General features: G+C 47.1%; 1 pseudogene; it reads right to left on the minus strand.

The window, feature by feature from the left end:
- Positions 1 to 10,661: 10,661 nt before the first annotated feature.
- LOC142748693 (E3 ubiquitin/ISG15 ligase TRIM25-like) lies at positions 10,662 to 12,782 on the minus strand (annotated as a pseudogene).
- Positions 12,783 to 13,956: the final 1,174 nt, after the last annotated feature.

Below are 13,956 nucleotides of genomic sequence, written 5' to 3' on the forward strand. Positions count from 1 at the left end.
TACTAGTAGGGCAGATGGAATTTTTAATTTAAAGAGGCTCTGTCACGAGATTTTGCAACCCCTATCTCCTATTGCAGCAGATCGGCGCTGCAATGGAGATAAGAGTAACTTTTTTTTAAAAAAAACGAGCATTTTTGGCCAAGTTATGACCGTTTTTATATTTATGTAAATGAGGCTTTCTAAAGTACAACTGGGCGTGTTTAAAGTAAAAGTACATCTGGGCGTATATTGTGTTCGTTACATCGGGGCGCTTTTACTTCTTTTACTAGCTGGGCGTTGTGTATAGAAGTATCATCCACTTCTCTTCACAACGCCCCCAGCTTCTGGCAGTGCAGACACAGCGTGTTCTCGAGAGATCACGCTGTGACGTCACTCACTTCCTGCCCCAGGTCCTGCATCGTGTCGGACCAGCGAGGACACATCGGCACCAGAGGCTACAGTTGATTCTGCAGCAGCATCGGCGTTTGCAGGTAAGTCGATGTAGCTACTTACCTGCAAACGCTGATGCTGCTGCAGAATCAACTGTAGCCTCTGGTGCCGATGTGGGCGACACGATGCAGGACCTGTGAGTGACGTCACAGCGTGATCTCTCGAGAACACGCTGTGTCTGCACTGCCAGAAGCTGGGCGTTGTGAAGAGAAGTGGATGATACTTCTATACACAACGCCCAGCTAGTAAAAGAAGTAAAAGCGCCCCGATGTACGCACATAATACACGCCCAGTTGTACTTTAACTTTAAACACGCCCAGTTCTACTTTAGAAAGCCTCATTTACATGAATATAAAAACGGTCATAAGTTGCCCAAAAATGCTCGTTTTAAAAAAAAAAAAAAGACGTTACTCTTATCTCCATTGCAGCGCCGATCTGCTGCAATAGGAGATAGGGGTTGCAAAATCTGGTGACAGAGCCTCTTTAATCAAACTAATTAACTAGAGCCCCTCCCTACATAAGGACATCTTGCCCCTCCCACCTTGTTGGTTTTTTTTCTGTCCTGTGGACTTGGACAAGATGGCTTTACACTGCTTGTTTGCTTTGTATTGTGTTACTGTTTTCATGCTATACTTCCTAGATTCCTGGGAGGTGTACAAAGGGTGTTTTAACCCCATGCAATCTGGGGACTGCTGCTACAGCCTGCTATTATTGTTTTAGCTCTTTGTTGCAGTAATGCATCTTAAAGAGATTTCCCCATCAGAGACATTTATGACATATCCACAGGACCTCTGGGACCCGCACCTATCTCTAGAACGGAGCCCCCTAAACCCCGTTCTATCACTTTGTGTTGTAGCTGAACAGTGTGATTTTCGACAATGATTTATGTAAACATTGTAGCTCAGTGAGTTAGGCTGTTTCCGCAACTCCCGACCATGTAATTGGGATGTGGCCGGGAGTGAGCGTGAGCACAAAAAGCTAGAACCGGGTTTAGAGGTGGGACCCACATCTATCTGACATTTACGACATACCCTGTGGATATGTCATAAATGTCTCTGATGGGAGAACCACTTTAAACATTTTCCTCCCTCTAGGAAGCCTGAGTCAGCGGACGTTCCACGCGTTGGGGCGGTAGCACCCTGAGTGTTCAGTGTTTTCCCGAGAAACTTAGTATCTCTATGAAGAGGAAGCCTCTTCTGTTGTTTCATGTCTGCATTTAATCTGGACATAGTGCTGCGCTGCCTCATTGATCGCAGCTATCACTTGGGTTTATACTTATTTCCTGTGAAACCAGATATATATTTTTTCCTTCTTGGTATAAATTTCTAGTTAATCTATTAGATGTCTTCAGCAGGTTCTGGTGACAGAGATTGAAGGAAGCTCCTCAGCAGAGGCAGCCGCCGGCTGGAGATGGAGCAATATACTCAGACACAATGGAGCATGTCTGCTGTGTAACAAGGGTCTGTGTGCTGCCCCAGTTGTGGTTTTTAAAAGAAAAACAACCTCCAATTGAAAGCACTGCAGGGATTGTGATATCCCCCCCCCCCCCCCCCCCGCCTGAAGCTATGAATTTATAAGTGCCAAGATTGTCACCCTTGTGACCTTGCTGGTGGACCATCTCTACAAGATGAGTCAATAGCCATTGTAGGCTGAAATGTACCTGCCCTTATCAGATTACAGAAGTTATACAGTTTAGGCTCTGTTCACATCTGCGTCGGAGGTTCCTTTAAGAAAATATCTAGGAGCAGCTGTGTAGATAAGAGGCAGTGTCAATCACTCCACAATTCACAGCTCTTCTGTATTTTTTCTAAGGTGGTGACTGCTATAGCTGCCTGTAAGAACACAGGGGATATCTGTGGTTCCATACCTGGACGATTCATCTGATGCTCCATCTTCAAACTACTGTCCAGTAATTCCAACGTTGTTGGATAATAAATTGGGAAAGTCAGACATTGTTCTATCAAGAACAAAACGTCTTAGGCTTTGTTATAAATTCCCAGGAGATATTCTCTCCCTTCCTCCTGCCTGACAGGAAAGAATCTTGGCAGAACTGCTGCTACCGCTGTAGCGGCCATAGCGGCTGCTTTGGGGCGCCGCAGCATGAGGGGGCCCCTGTATACACGTTTTGCTTCATTTTTTGGGAATGTGCTGTTCAAACGTGTGTTGTTTATGTGATTCATATATGTGGGGTTAGTGACTGCCTCCGTTTTTGATCTTGCACTCCTCCCATTCGGCCCTGGGTGATTTTAATTTGTTTAATGCTGGTTCCTACCATCCCCAAGAATATGTAGGTTTAGTCCCAGTTCTGGGTGTATGTGCAGCGTAGGTTCCCACCTCATAGAGGTCGCCTTGTCGTGGCAGGTGGGCTCACACAATTTGATCAAAATGTGCGCTAAGATCCTCCCTATTGTAAGACTCAGCATTAATTTATATTTATTTATATTTAGTGGCTTACGTGGCATTAGTGTTCACAGTTTGCTGTCGCCATTTTCTTGTGTACTATAACATCAGGCAGGGTGGTACCCAATCAGAACCCCTTCTCAGGGAGGAGGGAATGATCTTGATATGGACAGAGTTAAAACTACCCATCTGTCTGCTGTACATATTCAAGGCTCCCTCAACATTATTGCCGACTGACTGAGTCGAAGTCTAACAGTCGCGGGAGAAATGTCTCTGAATCTAGAAATCTTCAAGCAGATCACCAGGATGTGGGAAGTGCCAGAGTTCGATCTTATGGCGAACAGGCAATGGCGAATCAGGGGGACAATGCGTTGGCAGTGGATGCCCTGTCCATCCCTAGGAGGTTCAGGCTGGGCTACGTTTTATCTCCGCTTTCCTTAATACCTAGGGTATTGAGGAAAATCAGGCAAGACCAGGCCACGGTAAAAACCATCATACCATTCTGGCCACAGAGGTCATGGTATTCCCAACTCATTCAGATGAGTCAAGGTTGTTACTGGAGACTTCCCCCAGTGCAGAACTTGGTGTCTCACATCACTCAACTCTGCCAGGACCTGAAGAGTTTCAACCTGACAGCCTAAAGGTTGACCAGCCCCTTTTATAATCTAAAGTGCTCTCCAATGACTTTATGAAGACCTGTCCACAGTCCAGGTCTGGATCTACCAAGAAGGCTTACACAAGGGGCGAATTGATTTTTTCAGCTTCATATTCCACTTAAGAAGTGGATAGTTCCAACCCGTGGATTAACAACATCCTACACCTCCAGCAGGAAGGATTCATGAAGGGAAAGACTCTATCAACCTGAAAGGTCCAAATTTAGTCCAGGTACGCTTTTTGGGTAAGGTCCTTGTCACAAGAGCCCTTGGTGAAAAGGTTCCTGAAACGGTCTGCTAGAGTGAGACCTATTATCCTCAAATCGATGGCAAAATTAGTCTTTGCTTTAGTCCTAAAAGGTTTGTGCCACGTAGCTCTAAACTTCTGGAAGAGGTCCCACATAATTACCTATCCCAAAAGGTTATTTCCTTCCGGTCATAATTAAGGGCGGACACAGGCGGTGGAGAGCCCCCGTATAGGGGGGTTATGTGGGCCCCCATTCTCTCCAATTGTTTACTATGTCCCACTAAATTGTGTCATTCCAACGGTGCACCAGTAACTGTGAGCCAATTTCTCAGTCCCTTACGTGCAATGTACTGGGCTCCTGTCCAGCTGCATAGTTTGCACATGTGGGGTGTCCGCCTCTAACCATAACATCTGTCAAGAGAATAGGGGAAATTCAAGCCTTGTCATCAGTAAATCCATACATCAGATTCCTCCAGGGCATGGTCTTGCTAAGGCTACTACCAAACGTCACTCCAAAGTTCCTCATTTGTAACCTGAAATCTGGCCAACGCCTTTCCAGTGTTCTGACACATGTCTTCCTCTCATGAGGAACATAATCCCCATTCCTAGATCTCTGCTGTTGTCTTGAGATCTATTTGGCTTGGAGTAAGCGATTAGGAAGGTTGAGAATTTATTGTTTCCTGAAAGAAACAAAGACTTAAAATCCACCAAACCTACCCTGGGTAGATGAAGTGTAGAGGCCTGTAGTCTGGCTTACATTGTTAGATCTCTGATTCACCTAATTTTTCTAGAAGCTACTCTACTAGAGCAGTGGCCACCTCTTGGGCTGAATAAAGTCTTATCCCGCTGGATCAGATTTGCTGTGCAGCTTGGCGCTCGCACTTAATATTTATCAACCATTATAGGCTGAATTTTTGGTTCTCCGAGGTGATGGCTCTTGAGTGGTAAATTTTGAGTTCCACCAGTCAAGAGGGCCCTCTCTATGGGGTTACTTCTTGCTAAATCCCCATTATTGTGCTGCTGTAGGACCTAAGCGAAGTGTAGATTTCTAACGTTAATCTGTTTTCCCTTAGTCCTAACAGCAGCACAAGCTTCCCGCCCTAATTAAGGCTAGTACTTTATAATAAAAACAAGGTGGGAGGGGCTAGATGTCCTTATGTATGGAGGAGATTACAAATTCTATCTGTCCTACTAGTACACAGGGGCAGGAAATACCCCCATTATTTTGCTGCTATTAGGACTAAGGAAAAACAGATTAACTTTAGAAATCTACACTCCAGAGCCGCACTCACTATTCTACTGGTGGAGTAACATCTTGTATTATAGCCAGGACTGAAACATTTTACTTACACTGATTCATTGGGGAAGACGCAACAATTGTAATGGAATTGGTATATATGTTCAATCCTTATTCTGGTCTTGTCAAATTCCACATTATATTGCAGTTCTTGCTGGAAACAAGTGGCTGATTTTCATATTTTCGTAATTATGGAATGCCGGAATATCGAATGCTGTTTTTCTCTTAAAATCTATTTTTGCGGCTCTTCCACGTATCCTAGGATACAGTCTCAGGCCTCAGACACACAGCCGTGGTGCACATTACTGTTCTGTATTGGTTGCCATGTTTATGAATATGTCACATCTAAACATTACAGCTGCGACCCGCCACCTAAATGGGTTTACTTCTGGTGGTAGAAGTTACAAGCCCACGTGGTACGACTACGGCCACGGACTGCCGCTGCTCACTATCGGTGAACGGCTGTGACCGCAGCCTCCTGGCCGTCTGCCAGAGTCTCCCGCCCCAGAGACGCCAGCTGGCATGGACTTCCCATCCTGGACGGTGCTGTAGGGTGCGCGCGCTCGTCCCTGGCCTTAAAGGGCCAGCGCACACACTCTCTAAAGTTTGCCTAACCTATCCCCAGATCACCCCGGACTCTAAAAAGGGCTCTTCCCTTCCTCTCCTTGCCTCAGCGTTGTTGTAGTTTTCCCATGTTCGTATTGCAAATGGTCCCTTAGTGTTATCCTGCTCCCAGTGTTTCCGTGCCCTACTACCTATATCCTGTATCCCGTGCTGTGTTTAGTTCTTGAGCCTGTCTAGTGTTGGGGTTGTGCTGTGCCGCCTGCTATTATACACCACATCTAGTGTCATCTGCCATCCCTGGTATCATCCGCCACGTCTGGCGCAACCTGCCTGCTGGTATACACAACGTCTGATGTCATCTGCCACTCCTGGTACCTTCTGACATGTCTGGCGCACCCTGCCACCTCAAGCCCCATCCGTGCCAGAGCGTCTGCCCTAGTCTGGACTATCTCAGATACCCTTGTGCTACAAACTCTCTGTATAAGACCTTGCATAGATTGTGACTTGGCCAGCTGCCTCTCTGACCACGGTTCAGGTGATGCAATCAAATATGCGTGACCTGCGTGCATGCCAGGATCAACTCTTCGTGGCAGTAAACTCAATCATCACCTGACTGGATCAGCCCCCTCCCCTTCAGGTTGCTTCTGCCGCTCCACTGCCTGGTATTCCTCCTGTCTGTTCCGGATCCACAGTTTCGATGCCTCTACCACCTCGCTATGGTGATGATCCTAGAGCCTGTAGTGGTTTCCTCAACCAATGTACCATCCATTTTAGACTGCGTACTCACCTCTTCCCCTCTGATGAGGCCAAGGTAGCGTTCATCATTTCCCTTCTCGCTGGTAAGGCCCTGGCATGGGCAAACCCCATCTTCGAAGGGAGGGTCCTGAATTCTCGGACCAGGCGTTATTCCTATTTTTGTACCGTGTTCAAGGAGACAGGCAGAACATTCTCTGCAGTGGCCACTCTGCTCACTCTCAAGCAAGGAGAGTCCATGGTAAGAGAGTATGCTATCTCTTTCCGTACATTGGCAGCAGAGTTGGCTTAGAACAATGAGGCATTGGTGGCGACTTTTTGGCAGGGACTGTCCTCGCACATCAAGGTCAAGTTAGCAGCCCGCGATCTTCCTACCCTGGATGCTCTTATCCTGTTGGCTACCCGGGTCGACATGAGGATCCAGGAACGTGCTCAGGAGGTTCAGCGGGAGAGACATTTAAACAGACTGGCACCCTCATTCCAGAGACAACTATTGCTCCCTCCTGTTGCTCTACCTGAAGAACCTATGCAGGTAAACAGAATCAAATTGTCAGAGCAGGAGAAACAGCGAAGACGCTTTTCAGGTCTGTGTCTGTATTGCGGCCTTAAAGGTCATTTTGTGCACCAATGTCCACAAAAGCCTGGAAAACCCAGCACCTAGGTTTGGTTGGAGAGACAACCTTAGGTAGGACGACGCCAAACCTCAAAGCTTCTCCCAAGTTATCTATTCCTGTGACCATCATCTCTGGAGAGACATCACACTCCTCCTCTGCCTATCTAGATTCCGGAGCAGCTGCAAGTTTCATCCAACAGGATTTAGTGGATCGCCTACATCTACCCACAGTTCTTCTAGAGAAACCTCTGGCTGTTGCCTCTGTAAATGGACTACCATTGTCCGATCCTATTGTGTCTGTTACTAAACTACTGATACTACAAATCGGAGTTCTCCACTCAGAACAGATTACCTTCCTTGTCCGACCTAAAGCAATCAACCCTGTTCTACTGGGCCTGCCTTGACTTTGTCTACACGCTACTCGACTGGAGTTCCGGAGAGGTCCTCCAATGGGGATCCAGATGCTTTAGCCGTTGACTGCCACAGGTTCATCTTGTTTTGCCTCCACTGCCTCAGTCACTCTCCGATCTACCATCACATTATGCTAAGTTTGCAGACGTCTTCAGTAGGATGGAAGCAGAGACTCTTCCTCCCCATCGCATCTACGACTGCCCTGTTGAGTTACTTCCTAACGCCTCACCACCTCGAGGTTGAGTTTATCCTCTCTCCCTGCCAGAGACTCTAGCCATGCCTGCCTACGTTAAGGAGAACCTTGAGAGAGGGTTCATCCAGAAGTTATCCTCTCTGGCCGAAGCCAGCTTCTTCTTCGTGAAGAAGAAGGATGGATCTCTTCGTCCATGTATCGACTACCAGGGTCTGAACCAAATTACGGTTAAAAATAAGTATCCCCTGCCGCAGAACTGTTCGATAGAATACGTGGGGCCAAGGTGTTCACAACGCTGGATCTACGCGGAGCTTATAACTTAATCCGTATCCGCAAAGGTGACGAGTGGAAAACCAGATTTAACACTCGATATGGCCATTACGAATACCTCGTGGGGCCCTTTGGACTACGTAACGCTCCAGCCGTGTTCCAGGAGTTTGTAAAGGATCATTTCCGAGACCTGCTGTATGTCTGTGTGGTGGTCTATCTGGACTCCATCTTGATTTACTCACCTGATTTGATGACACATCGGAAGCATGTCCGCTAAGTTCTTTCGCGGTTAAGGGGGGGATCGCCTATATGCTAGATTAGAGAAATGTGTGTTCGAGAAGAACTCTCTGCCCTTCCTGGGCTACAACGTATCAGACTGTGGTCTCAAAAGGGATCTAGAGAAGGTGAGATCCGTCTTAGAGTGGCCATGACCACAGGGACTTCGTTTCATACAATGATCTCTTGGATTTGCAAACGTCTATCGGCAATTCATCCCGAACTTCTCATCTCTGACAGCTCCAATCTCTGCTCTCACCAAGAAGGGGGTGAACGCCAAGGTTTGGCCTCCGGAGGCGGAATTCACCTTTACTGATCTCAAGAGCGCTTTCACCTCCGCATCTGTTCTCCATCACCCTGATGCTTCTCGGCAGTTGTTTCTGGAGGTGGACGCCTCTTCCGGTGTCCGGCGTGCTCTGGTTGGAGCACTACTATGCCAAAAGAACTCTAAAGGCAAGATGGTGGCTTCTGGCTTCTTCTCATAATTATTCTCCCCAGCAGAACGCAACTATTCCATTGGGGATCGGGAATTGCTGGCCGTTAAGTTGGCCTTAGAGGAGTGGAGACACTTGTTGGAGGGTGCTATCCATCCTATTATCATCCATACAGACCACAAGAATCGCCCCTTGGCAGCATATCGCTAAGGACTTTATCACTGACCTTCCCCCTTCAACTGAATGTACTAAGATCTGGGTAGTAGTGGATTGTCTCTCTAAAATGGCACATTTTATTCCACTGACTGGCCTTCCGTCTGCTCCTCGCCTGGCAAATCTGTTTATTTTGCACATATTCCGGCTACATGGACTTCCTCTGCATATTGTCTCGGACTGGGGTGTACAATTTTCATCCAAGTTCTGGAGAGCCCTGTGCTACTTGCTAGACGTAAAACTGGACTTCTCTTCTGCCTATCACCCACAGTCCAATGGTCAAGTGGAGAGGACTAACCACATTTTAGAGAACTATCTTTGTCATTTTGTTTCCGCCCAACAGGACAATTGGGTACAACTCCTGCCTTGGGAGGAATTCTCGTACAACAATCACACAAGTGAGTCTACGGCTTCTTCTCCTTTCTACATTGTGTACAGCCAGCATCCTCGAGTCCCTCTTCCTGTGCAGCCATGACTCAAGTACCGGCAGCTAATTCTTCTTTTGGGTCTTTTATTCACATCTGGCAGAAAGCTAAGGCTGGATTCACACAAGCACATTACGTCCGTAATGGACGGACGTACTTCGGCCGCAAGTCCCTGACCGGACACACTGCAGGGAGCCGGGCTCCTAGCATCATACATATGTACGATGCTAGGAGTCCCTGCCTCGCTGCCGGACAACTGTCCCGTACTGTAATCATGTTTTCAGTACGGGACAGTAGTTCCACGGAGAGGCAGGGACTCCTAGCATCGTACATAAGTATGATGCTAGGAGCCCGGCTCCCTGCAGTCCGTTCGGTCCGGGACTTGCGGCCAAAATACGTCCGTCCATTACGGACGTAATGTGCTCGTGTGAGTCCAGCCGAAGGCATGAAAAACCGCATGAAAAAGCATGCCAATAAAAGAAGAAAAGTTCCTTCTCAATTCTCTCCTGGAGCCAAAGTCTGGCTATCCTCGAGAAACATTCGACTCAAGATGCCTTCTCACAAATTCGCTCCCAGGTTCCTCGGGGTTCTGCAACGGATAGACCCTGCATCCTATAAACTTCGGTTGCCTCCTATTCTCAAGAGTCTCAACTCGTTCCATGTGTTCCTCCTTAAACCTGTGGTCCTGAACCGCTACAGTAGACTCTTGGTTCTGCAGTTGCTCCTAGTGGTTCTTGTGATGTATTCGAGGTGAAGGAGATTCTGAACTGCAAGAGAGTAGGAGGAAGGACTTTCTATCTGGTCCCCAGCCTTAAAGGGCCAGTGCGCGCACTCTCTAACGTTTCCCTAACCTATCCCCAGATCACACTGGACTATGAAAAGGGCTCTCCCTCCTAGCCTGAGAGTTTGTATTGCAAATGGTCCCTTAGTGTTATCCTGCTTCCAGTGTTCCCGTGCCCTGCTACCTGTATCCTGTATCCCGTGCTATGTTTAGTTTTCTTGAGCCTGTCTAGTGTTGGAGTCGTGCTGTGCCTCCTGGTGTCATCTGCCATTCCTGATATCATCCGCCATGTCTGGCGCAACCTGACACGAATGCTAGTATATACCACGTCTGGTGTCATCTGCTACTCCTGGTACCATCTGCCACGTCTGGCGCAACCTGCCACATCTAGCGCCATCCGTGCCAGAGCCTCTGTCATTGTCTGGACTATCTTAGGTACCCTTGTGCTACGTACTTTCTGTATAAGTCTTTGCATAGACTGTGACTTGGCCAGCTGCCTCTCCACTATGGCGGAGCGGCCTAGTGGGTCCACATACCCCTAGATCGTGACACCACGTAAGATTATACTAGAAAATTTGCTGCTATGTGCTTATAAGAGGGCTGTACTCACTTTTAAATTTCAAATAAAGGAGATTGTACACACACACACACACACACACACACACACACACACACACACGATAAAACAGAACAGCACTAATATACAAGAAAACATCTGTTTATTATACATGGATGTTACATCGGATACTGAACAAAGCTGGTATTACAAGCAGGTAGTGGAACTTTGATTTGGTCATAAATCACCTTAGAAGAACATTTAGGAGAGGCAAGAAAGGCGCTAAAGAACGATCCGCCAGACGTCCAGCTTGACAGATTAACTAGTGAACGGTATTCCGCAGCTTACTATGTTTTGTATATACATGGCAGCCACAGTAGCCATAAGAAACAAAATCTTTCATTAAACCCAATATGTAATTTTATTTTTCATCATGAAATACATGAAACTTATAAAAAGAATAATGGATGCATAGGTGGACATAGATTTTAATACAGTCGAATTGCAACATGGGGTTAGGAAGGAATTATTATTTTTTTCCCCTTGAGGACTAATTGGCCCAAGTATTACAAGGTGTTATCCCTCAACTTCTAATCCTCAACCAGTTCTCCACATAGCATCCTTTATCACTTCTCGAAAATACACATAATGCAGCATGAAGGGGCTCGGTGAAGGTGGCAGTGAAGGTGTGTAAGTGTCTGATGGGGTCACACAGCTCATAAAAGGACAGCTGCCCGGCCTCATAATCCAGACATATCCTGACTCTACCACTGGAGATCTTGTGCGATAACTGGATCTCTTTACTGTCATGTATCACTGAATACTGATTATTATTCCTCCTCTCCAAACTCCAGGACTTCTTATTATTTCCAATCAATGACTGAAACCCCCTCCTGTCTATACTGGGGTAACACATCCCCACCATCCACCAACCTAATCTACTGCCCTCCACATCCCAGTAATGTCGCCCTGAGGAAAATCTCCTGCCGCTTATCACCTGATTGCACTGGAATCTCTCTGCTGTTTCTGGACGATTCTGCTTCTCTAGTGTCCGGGTTGAAGTTTTCCGGTCGTCTGATATATGGAGATTATTAGCAGCTGTGTTTACATCCAGTAATATGTCTGCAGGACCCTCCACATAGATCCCACTCCTTATACCTGATATTATGTCACATAATGTGAGTAATGTGTCTGAGATCAGAGCCACATCCAGATCATCCACATCACGGAGCTGTTTATCACGTCTCCCCGTGTCCTCATCCCCTCCCCCCTCCTCAGGTTCACACAAGTCACCTGTGTCTGGTCCCTGTAGGACAGTCAGTGGATCAGTCATGTTACACAGCTCCTCAATGTGTCTCATCTTCTCGGACAGCTCGTCCTTCTTTATTTCCAGCTGCTGGATCAGAGCGGAGAGTGAGAGTGACTCTTCCTCCTCCTGCCTGGAGATCTCACTCAGGACCCTCTTCTCCAGGTCGTCCAGCCGTCTCCTGAGGTCTGTAAACAAGACAGTGACTCTCTCGGCTTTTCCAGCTGCTTTTTCTTGAACTTTTCTCCAGCGCTCCTCCAGACTCTGGACTCTTTTCTCAGTCTCCTCTCTCTTTGTGATCAGTTTCTGCAGAACATTTCTCAGTTTCTTCTTCTTCTTCCCAGAGGCCTCATCCAGCGACTCCACTTTATGTCCATTATGTTCCCCAATCAGACTGCAGGACACACAGATACAGATATCATCCTTGGTACAATAGTACTTTAAAAGTTCCTTATGGACAGAACATTTCTTGTTCTCCAAGGAAGTGCTGGGTTCAGATAAGACGTGTTCTGCTGACTTGCTGTGAACTCTCAGGTGTTTATTACACAGAGAAGCTTCACAGTGTAGACAGGATTTAACAGCAGGTACAGCAGAGTCCACACAGTAAGTGCAGCAGATCCCGCTGATCTCCTCTTCATCTGGCTGAGTACGCAGGAAATGTTCTGCTACGTTATGTAGATTTATGTTCCTCATCAGTGCAGGCCGCACCTGAAACTCTTCTCTGCATTCAGGACAGGAATAAAGTCCAGACTCGTCCTGTGTATCCAGCACACGATCAATACAGACCCGGCAGAAGTTGTGTCCACATCTCAGCATTACAGGATCCTTAAAGACACATAAACAGATGGAGCAGAGCAGCTCTTCTCTCAGACCAGCAGACGCCATGGCGGACAGAGGAAGCGAGAACTGAAAGTTAATGTGTATAACGCTGGATAAACAGCAAAGTTGTAGTTACACCCATTTAGTTAACCCATACAGGTCACAGGGATTTTATTATGTTTTTCATAACCGCATATTAGGGCTTGGTTTTTGCGGGATGAGTATACATTTTTTAACCCCTTAGAGACAGACAGTTTTGGCCATGTGGACACAGCCCATTTCTTCAAATCTGACGTGTCAGTTTATGTGGTAATAACTTTGGAATGGTTTTACTTATCCAAGCAATTCGGAGATTGTTTTCTTGTGACACATTGTACTTAACCCCTTCCCGCTATGTGACCTAATAGTCCATCACAGGAGTTGTCCTGTTAATGCTGTGACGTAATAATCCGTCAGTTTGCATTAACAGGGCACTGTGTCGGCAGACAGTTTTAAAACAGTGATAGCTTAACGCTATCACTGAATATTGATTGGATAGAAGGAAAAAATGGCTGGCACTGCTGAACCAGAATCACATGTGTGAACGGAGCATGTAAAAATGGTCTTCTTATCTTTGCTGATTGTAGCAGCCACGTTGCCTGGGGGTGCTCATCGATCAGTACAGCACAATGGAACTTGAATGAAACAAGTAGAAATATCGAGGCACTCACCGGATTACAACAAACTTCTATATTTCTGGATCTCGGTCAGGATGTGGAATCAAGCCTACGGCCGTTTCACGTGCGTACACGCTTTCTCAAGGCCTTGGCGTCACTTCCTTAACGCTATCACTGCTTCAAGGCCAGGACCGGAACTAGCCTCCGATCCGGCCGATTAACCCCTTAGATGCAGCCCTCAAAACCGAGAGCTGCATCTATGGTGTTTACAAGCAGATCAGAACCCTGCAATTAAATTGCGGGGTTCCGATGACTGCTCCGGCAGACCGGAAGCCTAACAATGGCCTCCGGTCTGCCAAGTACGAAAGCCTGCTAGGTCCCGCCCAGAGGCAGGGCCTAAAAGGCGCCCAGCCGCAGTTTCAAGATGGCGCAGGCTCAGAAGCTGAGCCTGCGACATCAGCCGTTGGTGTCAGCTGTATGTTACAGCTGACACCGTGCTGTAACGGCAGGGAACGGACCTCAAATGCCCAAGTTGCTCTTCACTTCTGAGCCCTATCATATGTCCAGGCAAATGATAAAGGGCTTGAGTGGTGTAGTTTCCTGGTACATCAGGGTTTTGCAAATGCGACATGGCACCCAAAAACCAATCCAGCAAAATCT

The sequence above is a fragment of the Rhinoderma darwinii genome, chromosome 3 (genome assembly GCF_050947455.1).
Source record: "Rhinoderma darwinii isolate aRhiDar2 chromosome 3, aRhiDar2.hap1, whole genome shotgun sequence".
Classification (NCBI taxonomy): domain Eukaryota; kingdom Metazoa; phylum Chordata; class Amphibia; order Anura; family Rhinodermatidae; genus Rhinoderma; species Rhinoderma darwinii.